The sequence below is a fragment of the Bos javanicus genome, chromosome 25 (genome assembly GCF_032452875.1).
Source record: "Bos javanicus breed banteng chromosome 25, ARS-OSU_banteng_1.0, whole genome shotgun sequence".
Classification (NCBI taxonomy): domain Eukaryota; kingdom Metazoa; phylum Chordata; class Mammalia; order Artiodactyla; family Bovidae; genus Bos; species Bos javanicus.
The window spans coordinates 10,333,994-10,356,246 of record NC_083892.1 but is presented as its reverse complement, the minus strand read 5'-3'; positions in this window follow the sequence as shown (position 1 = coordinate 10,356,246).

The window sequence follows — 22,253 nt, the reverse complement described above, 5'->3', positions numbered from 1 at the left end:
TGGAGGGCCCCTGTAACAAGGAAGTGAGTGCTGCCAATGTGTACTGAGGGAGCTTGGGAGCTGGTCCTTCCCCAGTCATGCCTGCAGATGAGCTCACAGCCCCACCGACGCTTAGATTGCAGTGAGAAAGGCTGAGCTGGAAGAATTCTCATTCAGATTCCTGCCTGACAAAAACTATGGGATTGTAAATATTTGTTGTGTTAAGCTGCTCTGTTTTGTGGAAATTCATTTTGCAGCAAATAGGTAACTAATGTGGTGAATATTGGCCAGAAGGAGAGAGTGGCTGGGTGGGGGGAATAGAAGGATATACTGGAGTAATCTAACGCCTACATGAAAGGGGTTTATGGGACTTCTCTGGTGGCTCAGTGGTTAGAATCCACCTTTCAATGCAGGAGACGTGGGTTTGATCCCTGGTTGGGGAACTACAATCCCACACACCAACTAAGCTGAAATGCCACAGCTTTTGAATCTGCATGCCACAATGAAGACCCAGTGGTGCCGCCAAAAAATAAAATAAAAAATTTTAAGGGTTAAGGACCTACTGTATAGCACAGGGAACTCTGCTCAATATTCTGTAATAACCTCAATACAAAAATAACTTCAAAAAGAATAGATACGTATATATGTATAACTGAATCACTTTGCTGTACACCAGAAACCGACGCAACATTGTTCCTCAACTATACTACAATATACAACTAAAAACATTTTTTTAAGGATTTAAGAGACATGTAAGCTGATTTCAACATGCAGACCTTGTTTGGATCCTGACTGAACATATTAACTGTCTTGTTTTACATTGATATTTGGGGAATGCAAATACCAAGGGAATCCTGGATGATATTAAGCTGTTATTGTTCATTTTATGGAGTGTGATAGTGGTTCTGTGCTTAATGTTTTGAAAACAAGGCTATGTCTCTGAGAGAAACATGTTGAACTAGTTACAGATGAAGTGATTCCTCTGTTGAGGAATTGCTTTAACATAATCAGGGTGGGGAGGGGGTAGATGTGAAAGAAAAGGAGCCGATGGTTGTTGAGGGGAGGGGCAGTGCGTGGAGGTTCCCTTTACTCTTCTCTGTGTTTTTGTATATGTTTGAAATTTTTCACAGTAAAAAGTTTAAAAAAAAATGAAGTGAGTCCAATGTGCCCACTGTACAGACGGACAGAAGAAACCCCAGAAGCAGGCAGGAAGAGTGGAGGGAACTGGGGAGTGGGACAGAAGAAACCCCAGAAGCAGGCAGGAAGATTGGAGGGAACTGGGGAGTGGGACAGAAGAAACCCCAGAAGCAGGCAGGAAGAGTGGAGGGAACTGGGGAGTGGGACAGAAGAAACCCCAGAAGCAGGCAGGAAGAGTGGAGGAAACTGGGGAGTGGGACAGAAGAAACCCCAGAAGCAGGCAGGAAGAGTGGAGGGAACTGGGGAGTGGGAATCTTAGTTTGTTGACAATGGGAATCTATCCCTGGGCTTGGCCTCCCCGCCTGGCACTCGCGTAGGAGACTCTGGGGCCTCCCTGAGCCTGAGGCATGGAGAGGAATCTCCCCCATCATCCAAGACTCAGCTTTCTGGCACTTCGTAGCTGCCACACTAAGCCATCTGAGTCTATACCTGTGAGAGGCATCTTTTTTTTTGTTTGTTTGGCCACCCTCTGCAGCTTAAGGAATCTTAGTTCTCCAACCAAGGATCGAACTGGGGCCACTGCAGTCAAAGAGCAGAGTCCTAACCACTGGCCCACCACGAAGTTCCTGCGAGGCATCTTTCAAGTATATAAGTGACGATTTTTTCTCTTAATATATTAATTCCTCACAAAGGGAGTGTTTGATTGTGTTTTATTCATTTATTTTATGTCTCTCTTTCTTTTTAAAAGAAGATACTTGTTCATTGTAAACTCAAAGGGAATACAATGGAAAGACAGTACCCTTCCTCTTGTCTTCCAATCACCTCCCAAAGACAACTATTTAATTTTTCAACAGACACGTATTTTAAAAATTTAGTTTTGGTCATACCCACAGCATGTGGGATCTTAGTGCCCCAATCAGGGATTGAACCCACACTGCCTGCATTGGAAGCACAGAATCTTAACCACTGGACCACCAGTGAGGGAATCCCTGGCCCCAGGGAAAAGGGGTTGGAGCCTATGAGTGGGTCTCTGGCAGGTCCTGACCTGTCCTGGCGGGGAGACCGGAGGGTAGTGAGGCTGGAAGGCAGCTCTGGGTCCTGAGCACCTCCATCTGCCCTTGTATCCTCTGCCCCTGCCTCCCTTTCTGCACTGCAGCCATGCTCAGCCACCACGGTTCCCCGACCCTCCCTGTCTCAGGGCCTTTGCACAGGCTGTTCCCACTACTTGGGTTTCCACCCGCCTCTTTTCAGACTTCTACTCACTGTTCAAATCCTGAGAAGCTTTTCCTGAGGTCCTGCTCTGTGGTCGCTGCCCAGCCCGGGTCTCACCATAGTGTGTGGTCCCCAACAGGCTAAGCCCTCTGAGATCTAGAATCAGATCTGTGCCAACTTGGTAGCCCAGCGACAGTGGATTCTCAGCAAATGGTTGTTGAGAACAAGTGCATGAAGGCACGAGCATGTCTCTGCTCCATCCAGACTTTGATGCTCCATGTGCGGTGTTAGGAGGGCAGGTAAGAGAAGGTTCCTGCCTCCAGCGCTGCTCAGTCTAAGGGGAGGCGGACATGAAACAGATAATTATACAATCACTCTGAACAGTCCCAGGAGACAAATATAGAGCCAATGAGAGTGTGTAGAGGGAGATTCCACCTTGACAGGGACCTGAGGTTTCCTGGAAGACATGATGTTTGAGGCTTGATCTGAAAGCTGAGCAAGAATAATTAATCCAACAGAGAGAGGCAGAAAGATCTTTCCAGGGAGAGGGGACCACAGGTACAAAGGCCCAGTGGTCAAGAAACACCCAGAGGAGAGTATGTGAGAGGTGCCGTGGCCGAGAGGTTGGGGTGGGAAGGTCAGGTCACATGGGGGGTGGCTGAACTTTATCCACAGAGCAGTGTGAGGACATGAAAGGATTTCATCATCCCTGGGAAGATGGAACCCAAATTAAATTGGAAAGAGCTAGCTGTGTCTGCCACATGAAAAATGAATCAGAGGGGCCAGGAGGGCAGGGAGCAGGCCCCTGCAGTTCTTGAAGGACTTGGATTAAGGCGAGGATAGATAGATGTGGACAGGCGTGGAGGATTTTTAGCAAAGAGCCAGTCTACAGGCCCACCCATGGGGGCGGTCTGCAGAGAGAACAAAGTCAGGATTCAGAGGGAGGCATGGTGTCCTGCCTTAAGCAGGACCTGGCCAGCTGGGAGCAGCCTGTTCTCAGGAGGAGGGTCTGATGAGCCTCTGGGGCCCTGGCCACTAACCAGCCAAGGATCCCCTAGCTAGAGACATGGGCCTAGGGACACGAGGGATGCTAATCCTGTCTCCAGGGATGACACATTCCAGCAGACAAGTCTTCTACATCCTTTGGGTCCTACTCTGCCCAGGAGTTGCTGAGTGACCATCTCTGGGCCTTGCCTGCCCTCCTGCTGAGAGCCAGAGGCTCATCCACTTCCTTGGGGATCAAAGACTCCCAGTGGTCTCCTCCCAGGAAGCCCCCACCCAGGTTCAGCCAAACCCCACCCCTGGGCAGGTTCATGAGAGCAGTGGTCCCAGCCTGTTTGGCACCAGGGACCAGTTTCGTGGAAGACAAGTTTTCCATAGTGGAGTGTGTGTGTGTTTGTGTGTGTGGTTTCTTGATGATTCGAGAGCATGACATTTATTGTGCACTTTCTTTCTTTTATTATTACAGCAGCTCCACCTCAGATCATCAGGCATTGGATCCCAGAGGTTGGGGACCCCTGCTTTAGACCACTCAGGATGCACATGCCAAGTCCTGGGGACAGAGCGTGAACAAGGGGACGAGACGCCGGCCCGCAGCGGGCTGACAGTCTAGAGGGGGAGGAGGGAAACACGAAGACACGTTGATAAATACATTATGAAATTTAATTTCAGAGCCAGATAAATGCTCTAGCGAGTGATGTGATGGAGACTAATGGAAGGGTGGGCTGGGGTTTGTGTGAGAGAGGAGGTCAGGGCGGCACATTCTCTGAGGATGCAGAGAAGCCCATCAAGGAAAAGCATTGTAGTGGGGGGAACAGTCAAGGCAAAGGCTTGAGGTGGGACGGAAGAGACCAGGGAGGCGGGGAGGGGAAGATGTGGTGAAGGAGGGGCCCAAGGGGTGGACCGCCCTGGTGAGCATGTCACCTGGAGAGGCCTGACAGGGGTGAGACCGGGCGATGGGCTTCGTTCCCCAGACCTACCAGAATCTCCCTTCTTGCTCAGCTGGAAACCCCCTCCCCCGGAGTTCCCTATTTTAGCCCTTTCTAGCCTCTCTGCCTCCTTCCCCACCACAACAAGTACTCCCTGGGCTGGAATTTCCCCAAGATGCACAGTCAGGGAGGGGAAATAACACCCATCATTGTCAAGACCATCAGTGCTGGGATCTCCTAACCCAGTGCCCTGGCCCCTGCTGGGCGCTCTGTGACTTGGGCCCTCGGCTCCTCACAAGGGGACTCTTCAGGTTTTACGGGCCCCATTCTCCAGACCAGGAGACCCAGACGCAGTGTGACTCGCTCAAGGCCATGTGGCCCAAAAGCAGGAGCCAAGATTTAAATTCAGCTGAGTCTCATCCTGAAAGTGGAAGTGTTAGTCACTCAGTCGTGTCCGACTCTTTGTGAACTGGGTGGACTGTCCATGCGAATTCTCCAGGGCAGAATACTGGACTGGGTTGCTGTTCCTTTCTCCAGGGGATCTTCTCGACTCAGGGATCGAACTTGGGTCTCCCGCATGAAGGGTAGATTCTTTACCATCTGAGCCACCAGGGAAGCCCTGAAAAGTGAGTTGCTCAGTCGTGTCCGACTCTTTGTTGACCCCATGGACTGTAGCCTACCAGGCTCCTCTGTCCATGGGATTTTCCAGACAAGAGTACTGGAGTGGGTCGCCATTTCCTTCTCCAAGGGAAGCCCTAGTCTCATCCTAAAGGTTGGGCAGAGCCTACTCAAGTCTTGGGAGAGTTTCAGGATCCCGGGAGATCCAGATTCCTCCGCCTCTTTCCTACCTGCCTCGCTTCACTGCCGCCCTGTGGGTAAGTGTTGCCGCCAGTTTCCCAGTTGCTGAAGCAGACACCCCAGAGTCATTCTGAGCCCTTGGCTGCCCGCCTCTACCAGGGGCTGGTCACGAAATGCCCCTTATGGGCTCTGTTGCAGCTTTAACACCCAACATATCTGACTAGTGGTTCTCTCTCCCTCTTGAGACAAAAAAAAAGAGGAAATTAAATTGTGGCAGGTTATCATTGATCTAGAGAAAGCCGCACAAGGTCTGTGGTCACCTTTCTTTAAAGATACACTTCACACGATTGCGGTAAGTGCAGTGGGTAGGCGACCAGGCCAGCCGGCTGATCTCTGGTGTCCCTAAAGAATACCTCAGGACCCGGTGGCTGACGGCGCCCACCCCAGAGGGGCTCTGGGGAGGTGGGGGCCCTCACAGCCCACCCCCTTCTGCCGGAGAAGTCATAGAGGGCTCAGAGTCACTGCTGCCCCTCCTTGTCCTCTTTGGGGGCAATAATCTGAAACTGATTGTGGTGATGGATGCATAACTCCATGAAGACACAAAACCACTGAATTGTACTCTTTAATGGGGAATCACGTGGTATGTGAATTACAACTCAATTTATCTAGTTAAAAAAAGAACAACAAACACAAGTGTTCTGTGTCTGCCCAGGGTGGGTCCAGGTCTGCTCAGACAAATGAAATGTGAAAAAAAAAAATCATGAGACCACTCAAGTTTTATCTGATAGCAACAGTCAGAACTAACCTTTCTTTAAAAAAAAAAAAGTTTATTTATTTATTACTTTGCTGCACTGGGTCGTAGTTGCGGCATGTGGGATCTTCCATCTTTGTTGCAGCACTTGGGATCTGTAGTTTCAGCATTTGAACTCTTGGTTCCCAGGCCAGGGATCAAACCCAGGCCTCCTGCATTGGGAGCTCTGAGTCTTATCCACTGGACCACCAGGGAAGTCCCCAGAGCTAGCATTGCTTTAGTGCTGGTGATATGCTAGTTAACTCCTCTGACTCTCACCACAGTTCCATCAGGAAGAATTATTACAACCCCACCCTTGAGAGCTGGGGGAACAGAGGCATACAGTGGGACTGTGACCGGCCAAGCTCACACACAAAGAAGCGTCCGAGCAAAGTCTGAACCCCACAGTCTAGCCCCAGTGCTTCCACATCTGCCTCTGATACAGACAAGAGTAAAGAAGACAATAGAATAACCGTCAAGTGTCCCCAGCTCAGGAGTGGCTCCCCGAGTTTTTATCAGCACCAGTTAAACCACAGGCTGGTCTAGTTCCGGACCCTCTGCAATGATGTGAAGAATATCTTCTTTTTTAAATGACTAATTGAAGTGCAGTTGATTTACAATGTTATGTTAGTTTCAGGTGTACAGCACAGTGATTGAGTTACATATATCTATTTTTTAAAGATTCTTTCCCATACAGATTATTATAAAATACTGAGTATAGTTCCCTGTGCTGTACATTAGGTCCTTGTTTATCTGCATGCGTGGGAGCTAAGTCGCTTCAGTCGTGTCCCACTCTTCGCGACCCTGTTAACTAGCACAGCAGGCTCCTCTGTCCGTGGGATTGTCCAGGCAAGAATACTGGAGTGGGTTGCTGTGCCCTTCTCAGGGGCTCTTCCCGACCCAGGGATCAAATCCACATCTCGTATCTCCTGCATTGGCAGGAAGGTTCCTTACCAGTAATGCCACCCTATCTATTAGTGTATATACGTTCATGAAAGTGAATGTGGTAGTCCCTCAGTCATGTCTGACTCTCTGTGACCCCATGGACTGTAACCTGCTAGGCTCCACTGTCCATGGAAATCTCCAGGCAAAAATACTGGATCGGGTTGCCATTTCCTTCTCCGAGGGATCTTCCCGCCCCAAGGATCAAACCAGGGTCTCCTGCATCGCGGGCAGATTCTTTACCATCTGATCCACCAGGGAAGCCTGTATATGTTAATACCAAACTTTTAATTTATCTCTCTTTTTCTCCTTTGGTAACAGTAAGTTTGCTTTCTATGTGTGTGGGTCTATTTCTGTTTCTGTATTTAAGTTATCTGTATCAGGTTTTTTTAGATTCCACATATAAGCAACATCATATATTTGTCTTTGACTTAGTATAATAATCTCTGTGTCCATCCGTGTTGCTGCAGATGGTATATTTCATTCTTTTTTATGGCCGAATAGTATTCCATCATGTGTATGTACCACATCTTTATCCATTCATCTGTCAGTGGACACTTAGGTTGCTTCCATGTCTTGGCTGTTGTCTGCAGTGAACACTGGGGTGCATGTATCTTTTTGAATTACACTTGGGAAGCCCCTGTCATCACATTACTTCTCTGTATGAATGCCCAGGAGTGGGATTGAAGGATCATAAGTTAGCTCTATCTGAGAATGAGATGGTTGGATGGCATCACTGACTCGATGGACATGAGTTTGACCAGGCTCCGGGAGTTGGTGGTGGACAGGGAGGCCTGGCGTGCTGCAGTTCATGCGGTCGCAAAGAGTCGGACATGACTGAACGACTGAACTGATACTGATACTGATTTTTAGTTTTTTAAAGGAACCTCCATATCATTTGAGGAAAGTGCAGTGTCCTCTAAATCATCTTGTTTCAGCCCTATCCGCCCTGCCCCACCCCACCACCTGTCCCCTGCTGGGTTCTTTTATCATGAATCGTATCGTCATTTCATTCATAAGTTCTTCACCTCTGTGATAGGAACTGTCTCAAATAACCACATTTTCATTTAACTGCCACTCTCACACCTATAAGTTCACGATTCTGTAATATCCTCTCAAATCCCATCTCCACCTGCCGCCCCCTGATGTTTCCTAAATGCGTTTAAGGGCTGGTTGGTTCAAATCAAGAGACAAAATCTGTACATTGCATTTGGCTGGTGTTTCTCTTAAATCCCTTGTAAGCTATAACAATTCTCTCTTTTGTATTTCCTTGCCTTTTAGTTGTTGCAGAAAGTATGGGATCCTTCCTCTTAAGCATTGATTTGCTGCCTCTTAAATGGCCTCCAGCAGAAATTCGAAGGCTGGAGGGTAGCGGGCGGAGAGGGCAGGAGATGGTGGGGGCTTGGCCCAGCCTCCAGACCTTGTGCAGAGCCTATATTTCTACCTTACAGGTTATCTGAAATGAAATAAAATCAGGCCTGGGTAGAAAAGGGATGCTCAGTGATGTTGGCAGCAGCTGTGCTAAATCGCTTCAATCGTGTCTAATTCTTTGTGACCCTATAGACTGCCGCCCACCAGGCTCCTCTGTCCATGGGATTCTCTAGGCAAGAATACTGGGGTGGGTTGCCTCCTTCAGGGGACCCCGACTCAGGGATTGAACCTGCATCCCTTATGTCTCCTGCATCGGCAAGCCGGTTCTTTACCACTAGTGCCACCTGGGAAGCCCTGACAGCAACTAAGTATATTCATTTGTCACAAATGGTGTCCGTCCCCCCTTCAAAGCATATATGGAACCCGCCCTTTCTCTCTTGCAGTGGATTGGAGGAGGTGAGGGGGGAAGCAGGGCTGGGGTGCTGGGAGGCTCCCACAGTCCAGACGAGAGCTGATGATGTGCTGGGCCACGGTCGTGGCTTAGGTGAAGAGGGGACAGATTCCAGGAGTGTTCTGGAGGTCGAGTTGGTCTGGCGCAGTGACCACGAGGGAAGGAGCTGTCCAGGATGCTTTGTTTGTCTTTAAAATTTCTGGCCACAGCCTGAGGCACGTGGCATTGTAGTTCCCCAACCAGGATCAAACCTGCAGCCCCTGAATTGGAAGGCAAAGTCTCAACCACTGGACCACCAGGGAAGTCCCTGGAGTGCTTTGGACAGCAGACTCCTTCCTCTCTGGGGGAAAGCAGCCTTCCTGCCTGGTGCTCATGTGCACAGACCCCCTCCTCCCAGCTGCAGCTGGGGAAGTGAAACACACCAAAATGAGGGTGACTCACTCCTCAGCGTGGACCACCCACACCCCACGCTCAGCCTTCCGAAGAGCAGTAGCCAACAGAGCAAAGAGATGGGGCGGGACGAGGGCATGGATGCCAGAATCAGCTGCTTCCCAGCGCTGTGAGCTTGGACAGCTCAAATCCTCTCTGAGCCTCAGTTTCCCCATCTGGGCCATGGGATGCCCGTTTCTACCTGGGTGTTGTGAGAAATTTAATGGTGAGCAGCTCTTAAGTGGTGGTCTTGAGGAAGAGAGCCCAGGTGGCCCTGGGAGAGACAGGAAGATGTGAAGACTGACTGGTAGGGAGGCTGAGCATGTTGGGAGCACGGTCTGCAGCTGATGAGGGTATGAGGCCAGGCACCTCCCAGCTGGTGCTTGAGCCCCAGTAGGGTCAGCCTCTGAGCACCCTGTTATAGACAAAGCAAAACTAATGAGGGAGAAGTGATTGGGGTGCCATTTGTGGTTCTGCCGAGCCTTGGGCCATTTCCTTTTTAAAATATATATATATATATATATATATATATTTTTTTTTTTTAATGACCACTTTCGAGTCCTTTTGTTGTTTAGTTGCTAAGCCGTGTCCGACTCTGTGACCCCATGGACTGTAGGCCGTCAGGCTCCTCTGTCCATGGGATTTTCCAGGCAAAAATCCTGGAGTGGGTTGCCGTTTCCTTATCCAGGTGGATCTTTCTGGTTTGATCAAACCAGGTCTCCCACACTGCAGGCAGATTATTTACCACTGGACCACCAGGGAAGCTCTTGGTGTGTTTAATTCCTCCCAACACCCAGCCAGGTGGAAATGGCATTCCCATTGCCCACATGGGGAAACAGTTTCAGAGAGGTACTGAGCTGTTCAAGCTCATGACGCTTATTGGATTTGTTACATCATCGCTTCTGTTTCTGACTCGAACTCCATAGTCTTTGAGAGTTTTCCTGATTTCTGGAAGACATGTCCCAGATCCTCTTAAACCCTTTCTCCTTTTGGGTTGTGCATTTTTTCAACTGACAGCAGCCATCTTCATAACACATTTATGCTCATCAGCCATTTCTCAGAGGGGCCCTTGCTCCTTTTGGTGATAAACGGGAGTGAGGGACCACAATCCAGACATGAAGTGCTTATTCCCGTTGGGTTATCATTGCATCTAGCTGTGAAACTAGAGATACCGATCCTCTTCATTCACATTTAAGATTACAAGGTTTTCATTTAAGTTCTTTGATTTTATGTATCTCTCTTTTTAAAAAATTTTTACACAGAAAATCTTGGTTCCTAACAACATTAGCACACATTTCTTACCATCTTTATCTTATATTATAAAGCTGACAGTTTCAACCTAATAATACCAATATAATCACTGCCTATAAGATGACCGAGTGCTGTTGAGGATTTCGTTTTGCTTCTGTTTCTTTGATTCTGTGGTCCTTCGGATAAAGCCCATTAGGGATGTGTAATCAAACTGCTGTGTTAAAGTCACTTCCAATGCTCCTCAGTGTGGTTGCCAACTTGACATTCAGTCAGGTTTATTCATTTCTGCTGGGTATTTTTATTTTAAGGGTTTTTTTTTGGTCTTTGCTTTATAATTTTATAGACTGTTTGCATTTACAAAATAAAAACTGAAACCAGATACACTCAGAGAAATCTAGCTTCCACATCTGTTCCTTTCACTAATTACCTCTCTCCCCATAGGTTACAGTTTTGTTAGCTTCTGATTTATCTTTCCATTGCCTCTTTGTTCCTTCTTTTTTTTTTAACAATTCTGTTAAAAGAATTCTGAAAAGAGCACTATTATATAAATATATGAAGAAGTTGAAATGTTAATCCCTGTGTCATCTCCAACTCTTTGCGACCCCATGAACTATAGCCCATCTGTCCATGGAATTCTCCAGGCAAGAATACTGAAGTGGGTTGCCATTCCTTTCTCTGGGGGATCTTCCTGACCCAGGGATCGAAACACGATTTCCCACATTCTGGACAGATTCTTTTACCATCTGTGCCACCTGTATATGTATGTTTGTATATTTAATATTTATTTATTTGGCTGTGCCGGGTCTTAGTTGTGGCATGTGGGATCTAGTTCCCAGACCAGGGATCGAACCCAAGCCCCATGCATTGGGAGTGCAAAGTCTCAGCCATTGCACCGCCAGGGAAGTCCCCTCCATTGTCTCTTAAAGTATAAGCAAATGTAGACACATCTCCCACACATTCAGAAGCTAGAATATATATTGTGCACACACAATTCTGCACCTTAGATTTTATTTTTGCTATTTTCTCATAAACCTATATCCTGGAGATCACTCCCGGGCGGTATTAGGAGAGCATCTTCATTTCTTTTCCCAACCGTTGTGCACTCTCCTATGTGGACGTCCAGTTTATTCAACCAGTTTCCCCTTGGCGGATGTTTGTACTGTGTCCAGTCTTTGCTGGTTCTATTAGCGCTGCAACAACAACAAAAAGCTTTGTGCATATGTGAATTTGTACTTTGGGGGCAGATTCTTACGAACTCTAACCAGATTGGTTTAAAAAAAAAAGTTAAGATTTTTAACATTTTAGAACGGTTTTAGGTTCACAGCAACATTGAGAGGACCTCGTGGGAATTTTAGTCATAACTGTGATGCACGTTACCCAGGAGTTCACGGTTCAATGGGCGTGCATAGCAGCTGTGCTCATGTGTGGGTGGAGGTGCCACTTGCTGAGGCAGGAAGCACGGAGGGGCTCTTTCTAACTGTACCTTGTGGTTAACAAGTGAGCTGGTGTTGGAGGGAGCGGGAGCCAAGGTGTGGGAAGCGAGGCTAGGTACGCGGGAACATGCAGACAGCAGCGACGTCCAACTTTAGCTGATTGGGAGGCTGCAGGTGGTTCTTGGAGAGGGAGCAGAGTGGGTCTGGCACACCTGGCACTCCCAACCCCAGCTCCTTCTGCAGGGGCCGTCCTCATCTCCCAGGCAGGAAGCAGGTAAGGGAGGGGACCGATGTCCGCCACTGCTGACTGCAGCCTCCTCTGAACCCCGGCTGGGATAAGTGACCCCCCCTCCCCCCGCAGGGCAGGGGAAGGCAGCCTGAACCTGGCCCAGACCTGGGAGACAGACTGCCCTGGGTTCAAACCCCAGCTCGGCTCTGTGACCCTGGATGGGAAGTGCCTGGCACACAGGAGGTGCTCCCCGCTGAGGACCAGCCATCCCTGCTGCCCTGTGAAGGGGCTGGGGCTGAACCACTGGGAGTCCTGGTTCCTACCTTTCCTGAGCTGGAGCAGCTAGAGAGACCCACTCACTGTGGTGGTGATGGAACCCATGGGCATGAGAGTCAGACAGTGAGTGAAAGTCACTCAGTCGTATCTGACTCTTTTTGACCCCCCCATGGACTGTAGCCCGCCAGGCTCCTCTGTCCATGGGATTTCTCAGGCAGGAATACTGGAGCGAGTTGCCATTCCCTTCTCCAAGGGATCTTCCTGACCCAGGGATGGAATCTGGATCTCCCACACTGTGGGCACATACATTCTTTACCATCTGAGCCACAAGGGAAGCTGAGAGTCAGACAGCTGAGGTTCAAATCCTGGCCTTGCCACTTCCTCTCTAGCTGACTTTTTCTACTCTCTGTTCCTCAGCTTCCCCATCTGTCAAATGGGGATGATGAGACCACCCACTTCACAGCAGTGTTGGGAAGAAGAATTGAGCTGAAATGTTTCAAGTGCTCAGTCCAGAGCTGGACATACAGTAAGTTCTGACTAATGTCACAAAGAACCACAACAGGGGACTGTTGTCTGTGGTCAGCTGCTCAGGCTGGAGCCTTAGGGGCTCCAGGACGGGGGGCAGCGGGTGTGCAGGCTTTGTAGCCCCTGAGCGGGCAGGCACATGGGCACTGCTGAAAAGATCATCTCTTTAAGAAGGGAAAGTCAAGGGGCTTCCCTGGTGGCTCAGTGGTAAAGAGTCTGCTGGTCAGTGCTGTTTGATCCCTGGTCCAGGAAGATCCCACATGCGGCGGAGCATCTGAGCTTGTGTGCCACAAGTATTGAGCCTGAGCTCTGAGGCCCGGGGTGGAGCCCTATACTAAGGTCACAGGAGAGAAATCTCTGGAACTGGCTGGTCCACACCCGGGAGCCACAACTGCTAAGCCCAGGTGCCACAACTACTGAAGCCTGTGTACCCTAGAGCCCATGTTGCACAAGAGACATCACTGCAATGAGAGCCCACGCATCGCAACCAGGAGTGGGCCCCACTCACCGCAACTAGAGAAAAGCCCTAGTGCAGCGACGAAGACCCAACACAGCCCCAAACAAACAAACGGAGTTATATGTTAGAAAAGCAGTTATATTGTTAAAAAATCTTTGAACATATGTCAAAGATTTTTGACTCACGAGTTTACTAGGGAGCTAGTAAGATGTTACAGCCAATTCAAAGGAGGATTAAAAAACCCAGACACAGGCAATGCGGAGTGCCCAAATGAATTTGCAAACAGGTGCGAAACTGGTCAGTGTGCAAAGGGCAGACATCAATTGTGTCTCTACCGGATGCAGGTCATTTGCATGTCTAAGGAAGAGACTCATTTGCATCACAGTCTGTTTTCTACCTCGTGGGAAATACCTTGAAGACTCTGCCTCTGCAAGGCCAGGATGACCCAGGAGGGTGCACTAGGCAAGACACCGGCCATCTTTTTGCCCAGTTCAAAACCTTGCATAATTTTACACACACATGCACACACAGAGTCACAATCACTAACAAAGGCAGTCACGCACACACAGCCACAGCACACACACGGGCCTCCCTCTGTGTGTGTCTGGGTGTCTCTCTGACTCTCCTTTTGCGGTGAGAGTGATTCAGGCTCCCACCTCCAGCCTTTGCTCCGCCTGCTCAGCACACATGTCCATCAGCCCTCTGCCCACCCACATCTTGCTCATCTCTCTGAGCTTCCAAGCAATGCCTCTCTGAGCAGGAATCTCTCTTTCCACTGCACCCCACCCTGTCCTTACTTCCATCTGTCTTCCACGAGCTTCCACGTGGGCACCTGTGTAGGGTAGAAGGAGCCTGGACTCCAGAATCGTTCGGTCTGAGTCCCAGATGTGGCACTTGCCCATCATGTGACCATGGGCAAGTCACAGCTCTGAACCTCGGTCTCTCCACTTCATCAAGTGGGATGATAACAGAACCAACCTCATAGGTTGTTTCTATTTTGCTTTGAAGATTAAATTAGCAGAGGCAAAGAATGCCCCTTTGGCAGAGGGTCTGACGCACAGGAGAAGAGGCCGACAGAGGATAAGATGGTTGGATGTCATTGCTGATTCAATGGACGTGAACTGGGGCGAACTCTGAGAGATGGTGAGGGACACGGAGGCCTGGCATGCTGCCGTCCATGGGGTCGCAAAGACTTGGACACAACTTGGCGACTTAACAGGTGACACACACAAAGTGCTCAGTACAGGTCAGCTGCTGTGAAAATGGGCTCCTAATCCCCTTTCAATGGGTAGCCTGCTAAAGGGCTCAGTCAGCAGGAGGGGTCGCCTTCCAATAGCTGGAATGGAAGGTCTCCTTGGCGCCCCCCCCGGACCTGCCCCCCAGACCTGCCCCTACCCAGCTGCTGTCGATCCCCAGAGCTGGGATTAAGCAGAGAGGCTGCCAGGAACCCCAGCCCCAGGAGGGGTGCAGGGACTGATGGCTGCAGCTGGGCTGAAGTCCCCTGGGCTGCGGTGATGGATGGAGGAAGTGGCCACTCTGGACGACAGCTGGCCAGGCGCTGATGGATGTCACAGGGGAGCAGCGATGGCAGGAGGACTGCAGAGTCTAAGAGGCTGAGGGAGGCTAAAGCCCAGCCTCTGGAAAAGCCTGCCTGGGGCTCAGCTAGAAGAGTTACGGCCGGTGGTGGGGGGCGGGCCTTGGAGACCTTGAGCACTGTGTGTCCTGGATACTTCCTCCTAGAAACGCTGTTGTGAGGCCAACACCTAAAGGGCCCACGAACTTCAATGTCAGACTCTGGTGGTTGAGGCTAGTAGCATCAATAGCAATGTGATCCCAGTCAATCCTTATAACCACTTGGGTAATGGTTTACTATTTTCCCAAGTTTGCCTGTGGAGACACTGAAGCTTAGATGGGGTCAAAGGAGCCAAGATCTGTCTCAGAGCAAAGCCTTTTCCACCTCCCAGGAAGCCAAGGGGTCCTCTGAGTAGCACTCAGGAAGTCTTCCTTATGATCACCAGCTCTAAGTTGCTTGTTCAGATCATCATTCATTCATTCATGTATTCATTCATCTGTCCACCAAACCCCAGCTGATTTCTTCCTCCACGCTGGGCCCTGGCTGGGTGCCAGGGATACCCCAGTACTCAGACATGGCCTCCGACCTCACAGAGCTCAGTCCCCAGGAAGAAATAGACCAAAGGCACACTATCCCAACTCTGGACCTTGCGGGTGTGGAGTGGTCAGGGATGGCTTCCTGGAGGAGGTGGACCCTGAGCAGACACCCGAAGGACAAAGGGAAGGAAGAACCCATTTTTCTCTGGGCAGGGCAGTGAGTGGGAAGGAAGAAAGGAAGACTTCAGTGGTAGAGACAGTTGAGCTGTATCCTGAATGACAAATAGGAAACAGAGATACAGGCAAGGTTTTCCAGCAGCAAGAAGAATATACACAAAGGCCCAGATGCAGGAATTGCCATAAGGTGAGGGGGTGCAGAAGGTCCCAGTGGATGGTATGCAGGAGCCTGGGATGCAAAAAGAAATGGTACATGATTGGATCAGAGACAAGACAGGATCCAGGTCTAAAAGGCTTTTTTTGTGTGTGTGTGATACAGTTGACATAAAATGTATAGTTTCAGGTATGCAACGATGATTTAATATGTGTATATACTGTAAAATGCCATCACAACAAGTTTAATTAACATTCATTACCTTGCACAGTTTTTTTTTCTTGTGATGAGAACCTTAAAGATCTCCCCTCTTAGCAACTTTCAAATACATAATAGTACATGATTGTTAACTGCAATCACCAATGCTGTGCATTATATTCACAGGACTTATTTATCTCATGACTGGAACTTTGTGGCTTTTGACCCCCTTCCCCCATTTCATGTCTCCCCATCCTTACCCCCTGGCCTCTGGCAATCACCAATCTGTTTCCTGTATCATTTGGCTTTTTTAGATTCCACATATAAAGTGAGATCATACCATTTTTTTATTTCTCTGTCTGACATTTTGCTTAGCATAATGTCCTCAAGGTCCATCCATGTTGTGATAAATGGCAAGGTTTCATTCTTTTTTTATGGCTGAATAATATTCCATTGTATATAGATACCACATTTTCTCTATCCATTCATCCATCAGTGGACACTTGGCTTGTTTCTGTATCACTATTGTAAGTAACTCTGCAATGAACATGCAGATATCTTTTTAAAATAGTGGTTTAATTTCCGTAGGATATATACCCAGGAGTGGAACTGATGGATCATAGGGTATTTCTAATATTTTGAGGCACCTCCATACTGTTTTCCATAGTGGCTGCACCAGGTTGCATTCCCACTCTAGACACCAGAGTTCCCTTTCCTCCACACCCTCACCAGCACTCATTGTGCAGTCACTCAGTCGTGTCCGACTCTTTTCGACCCCATGGACTGCAGCACGCCAGGCTTCCCTGTCCTTCACCAGCACTTGTTATCTCTTGTCTTTTTGTTAATAGCCATTCTGACGGGTTTGAGGGAAGAGGTTTTGAATACCGTGGAGGGTGTGACTTTATCCTGAGGCTGACAGAGGACCACTGACTACGGCAAGCAGGAGACTGACTCATGAGATCTGTATTTTTTAGAAAGAGAACCCTGGCTGCCATTGGGAGGGTGATTAAAGTGGAGCCTGGAGGCCACTGGGAGGCCTAAGCAGTGATTCAGGAGCGAGGCTGAGGGTCCAGCCGGGGCAGGGATGGGTGGTGGACATTCAGCATTGACGACGCTGAGTGGACAAGGCTGGAGCAAATAATTTCCTGGGCAAATGTTACCACAGAGAGGCATGGATGTCCTCCTCACCTGTTTGTATGTCTTTTATAAATGACAAAGCATTGGATTAAGTTTTGAGGGGTTCAGTGGCACATTGAGGTTCCATTAGCAGGTGGTAGAGCCAGAATGGAAACCCCGGAGTGCCCCTTTAGAAACCGAATTCTGGTCTCTTTTTGGGTGGCTTTCAACCGTGTTGCCCTTCCAGGAATGATCTGCAGGGGGAGTCAGAGAGCAGGGGACGTGCCCCCGAGGCCGAGAGGCACCCAGCCAGAAGGGGGCGCTGTGGTCACGGGCTACCGGGCCAGCGGCATCCGGGTTGCCGGCGGAGGACTGGGCCGCCTGGGCTGGCGAGTCAGCTCTTACCCGCGGTTTACAGAGGAGGGACCCCACGACCAGAGAGCAGGAAAGGGTCTCCCAAGGGGTGAATCAGCGTCTCAGGATACTGCCTAGTCCACTGCTCCCGCTTGGAAACCTGAACTGCGTTTCCCAGATCTGAGAGCACCAGAGGGGGCGTGGAGGTCAAGAGTGGGATCCGGGACCCCCAGACTTTCCCTTAGGAGTAGGAACCCCCGGTTTCACCGATACCCAATTCAGTTCCGCTAGCCCAGGGACGGCGGAGCCTGGTAGGCTGCCGTCTATAGGGTTGCTCAGAGTCGAACACGACTGACGCGACTTAGCAGCAGCAGCAGCAGGCCAGAGAGTGATGGAGACGAGCCTCAGGATGTGGTCCACGGAGTGAGCCAAGACTACCGGAAAGAAACTTCCAGGCTTCTCCCAGTGGATGGGCTCCCGGGAGGGCTTGTGTATAAAGGGTGGTGACGGAGGGGCGACACCAGGTGGCAGGCACCCTTCAAGCCCGGGCATCCTGTGGTTCATCTCCTCCCTTTTCCGTTTTCTAACTCAGGGTTTCCAGGGCGGCAGCCGCTGAAGGTTCTTGCCTGGCATGTCTCTCGTTGGTGTGTGGGGCCCCAGGGTAGAGGAAAGGGATCAAGACTGGTATAAGTGCCCCGCTCTGTGGCCTGGGTTTCTTCCTGCTCGTCAGCAATTAGCTTTAGTGAGCCCAGCGCAGGGGTGGGAAGGGTGGTGAGAAGCCAGTGGGTTCAAACCCTGAATCTACCACTCAACAGTGTGTGACCCAGGGCTCCACGCCCCTCTCTCAGCCTCGTCTGTAAACTGGGGAGACTGAACCCCATTTTGTGAGAAAGCTGCCTCTTGTGTGAAATAAAAATTACCCACACAGGCCTGGCACATAGAGGGGGCTCTGTCTCTCTCTGGCAAATCCCTTTGGGCCAGTTACAGTATGCAGTGGTGAAGCCAGAATTAGGGCTTTGGATAGAGGAAAACAATAGAATGGGAAAGACTAGAGATCTCGTCAAGAAACAGAGATACCAAGGGAACATTTCATGCAAAGATGGACACAATAAAGGACAGAAATGGTATGGACCTAACAGAAGCAGAAGGTATTAAGAAGAGGTGGCAGGAATACACAGAAGAACTGTACAAAAAAGCTCCCAATGACCCGGACAACCACCATGGTGTGATCACTCACCTAGAGCCAGACATCCTGGAATGTGAAGTCAGGTGGGCCTTAGGAAGCATCACTATGAACAAAGCTAGTGGAGGTGATGGAATTCCAGCTGAGCTATTTCAAATCCTTAAAGATGATGTTGTTAAAGTGCTGTACTTAGTATCCCAGCAAATTTGGAAAACTCAGCAGTGGCCACAGGACTGAAAAAGGTCAGTTTTCATTTCAATCCCAAAGAAGGGCAGTGTCAAAGAATGTTCATACTACTGCACAATTGCACTCATCTCACATGCTAGTAAAGTAATGCTCAAAATCCTTCAAGCCGGCCTTCAACAGTATGTAAATCGAGAACTTCCAGATGTACAAGTTGGATTTAGAAAAGGCAGAGGAACCAGAGATCAAATTGCCAACATCTGTTGGACCATAGAAAAAGCAAGAGAATTCCAGAAAAACATCTACTTCTGCTTCATTGACTACGCCAAAGCCTTTGACTGTAGATCATAACAAACTGAAAAATTCTGAAAGAGATAGGAATACCAGATCACCTTACCTGCATCTTGAGAAATCTGTATGCAGGTCAAGAAGCAACAGTTAGAGTGGGACATGAAACAAGGGACTGGTTCAAAATTGGGAAAAGAGTACGTCAAGGCTGTATATTGTCACCCTGCTTATTTAACTTATATGCAGAATGCATCATTCGAAATGCCAGGCTGGTTGAAGCTCAAGCTGGAATCAAGATTTCTGGAAGAAATATCAATAACTTCAGATATACAGATGACACCACCCTTATGGCAGAAAGTGAAGAGGAACTAAAGAGCCTCTTGATGAAGGTGAAAGAGGAGAGTGAAAAAGTTGGCTTAAAACTCAACAGTCAGAAAATGAAGATTATGGCATCCGGTCCCATCACTTCCTGGCAAATAAATGGGGTAAAAGGGAAACAGTGACAGATTTTATTTTCTCAGCCTCCAAAATCACTGTGGATGGTGACTGCATCCATGAAATTAAAAGATGCTTGCTCGTTGGAAGAAAAACTATGACAAACCTAGACAGCATATTAAAAAGCAGAGATATCACTTTGGAACAAAGGTCTGTCTAGTCAAAGTTATGGTTTTTCCAGTAGTTATATACGGATGTGAGAGTTGGACCATAAAGAGGGCTGAGTGCTGAAGAACTGATACTTTTGAATTGTGGTGTTGGAGAAGACTCTTGAGAGTTCCTTGGTTAGCAGGGAGATCAAACCAGTCAGTCCTAAAGAAAATCAACCCTGAATGTTCATTGACAGGACTGATGGTAAAGCTGAAGCTTCAATACTTTGGCCACCTGATGCAGAGAGCTGACTCACTGAAAAAGACTCTGATGCTGGGAAAGATTGAAGGCAGGAGGAGAAGGGGATGACAGAGGATAAGATGGTTGGATGGCATCACCAATTTGATGGACGTGAGCTTGAGCAAACTCTGGGAGATAGTGAAGGACAGGGAAGTCTGGCATGCTGCAGTTCATGGGGTTGCAAAGAGTTGTACACAACCGAGTGACTGAACAAAAAATACCAGAGAGATGAATTTCACACACAAAAGAATTCCAGATAATTCACCTCAATCAGCCAGGTGTTCAAGGTCACCACCAACAGTGATGTCACCTTGAGGGCATGTACCCTTGACATGATTATGTTAGCAATGCCCTTTCACCTCTGTGGTCTTCCTCCCAAAACACAGACTACATTCTTCTTTTTCTGGGAGGTGAGGCATGGAGCTTGCAGGATCTTAGTTCCTCAACCAGAGATCTAAGCTGTGCCCCCTGCAGTGGAAGCAGGGAGTCTTAACTACTGAGTGGACAGAGAAGTCATGAGGAGACAATCAGACTAACCCCGGTTGAGGGACTTGACAATTATTCCTGGAAAGAATCAAGGTGATCAAAAACTCAGGAAAGTCTGAGGAATTGTCACAGCCCAGAGCAACCTACATGTAATGTGGTGTCCCAGATGGGCTTCTGGAACAGATCAAGACTTTAAGGAAATTAGAATAAAGCACAGACTTTAGTAAGTAAAAATGTATTAATGTTAATAACAGGAGAAGCTGGATATGAGTTCTCTGTGTTACTTTCACAATTTTTCTCCGAGTCTGAAACTAAAATTTAAAGTTGATTTTTAAAATTTAAGGAGGGACATGAGTTGGCTGTTTTTTTTGTTTTTTTTTTTCTTTTGCGACATGGACCTGGTGGCCTGGGGAACTTCCCCAATCCAGGATCGGACCCACGTCCCCTGCCATAGAAGTGCAGAATCTTAACCACTAGACCACCAAGGAAGCCAAGATGACTAATTTTTAATTTTGATTAATGAAGATATTAAAAAATCTCACAATCACTTCCACTCCCCCATTGTTTCATAAAAGAAGGGGTCCGTAACAGAAGGAAGGTCTTCATCTCAGAATGGACAAGAGTTGAAACAGAGTAAGTCCAGATTAATAAGGAATTCAAACTCTGTATATTTCTTGTTTTGCCAAAGACCCATGAGAAATTGGGCCTGGAGAATGAGGGTAAAGTGAGAAATGGTAAAATAAAACCACAGCTGAGAATACGAGATGCTGGACAAAAGCTGGAATGTGACTTGTAGTGTAAGGTGCTGATGGGTGGCAGGGCTGGCAGTTGATGGGGCTTCTGGGCCAGTAGGGTGACCAGCTGTCCTGCCCACCTGGGGCCAAGGGGTTTCCCAGGCCCTGCACCTTCAGCTTTAAAACTGAGACTGTGTGTGCTCAGTGGCTCAGCTGTGTCTAACTCTTTTGCATCCCCATGGACTATAGCCCACAGACTCCTCTGTCCATGGGATTCTCTAGGCAAGAATACTGGAGTGGGTTCCACTCCAGTGGATTTTCCCAACCTAGGGATTGAACCTGCATCTCTTGCATCTCCTGCATTGGCAGGCAGATTTTTTACCACTAGTGCCGCCTGGTCCTGGTGTTTAAAAAGTTTTAGTTTTGAAAGATTTGTTAGCCAGAGAAACCACTCCACTCATGACATAGAATTTCAATTCTTTATAGATTATTTGACTTGATTTCCATATACACTCATTAAAAGAAAAGAAATAAAAACAATAGGAGTAACTGCACATTCATCATCAAATGGGGCCCAGCAGCATCCAGAATTAAACAGCGCTGTCCCTTGTTAACAGTAATCTGGAGTACCAGTTGGGAAAGGGTCCTGGACAGTGCATTCACTCCTTGCATAAGACTTCAAATTTCCAGGGGCTTCCACTTATAATTCCGGGCTGCAAACTGATACCATTATCAGTTGTGAGCAAAAACGCAGCTCTGGTTTTACTTCAGCCTTTTTACAGTGCTGTTTCACCTTGTGAGTTAATAAAGCAGAAGTAGATGTTTTTCTGGAGCTCTCTTGGTTTTTCTATGGTCCAACAGATGTTGGCAATTTGATCTCTGGTTCCCCTGCCTTTTCTAAACCCAGCTTGAACATCTGGTAGTTCTCGGTTCACGTATGTTGAAGCCTGGCTTGGAGAATTTTGAGCTTTACTTTGCTGGCATGTGAGATGAGTGCAGTAGTTTGAACATTCTTTGGCATTGCCTTTCTTTGGGATTGGTATGAAAATTGACCTTTTCCGGTTCTGTGACCACTGCTGAGTTTTCCAAATTTGCTGGCTTATTGAGTGCAGCACTTTCACAGTATCATCTTTTAGGATTCGAAATAGCTCAGCTGGAATTCCATCACATCCACTAGC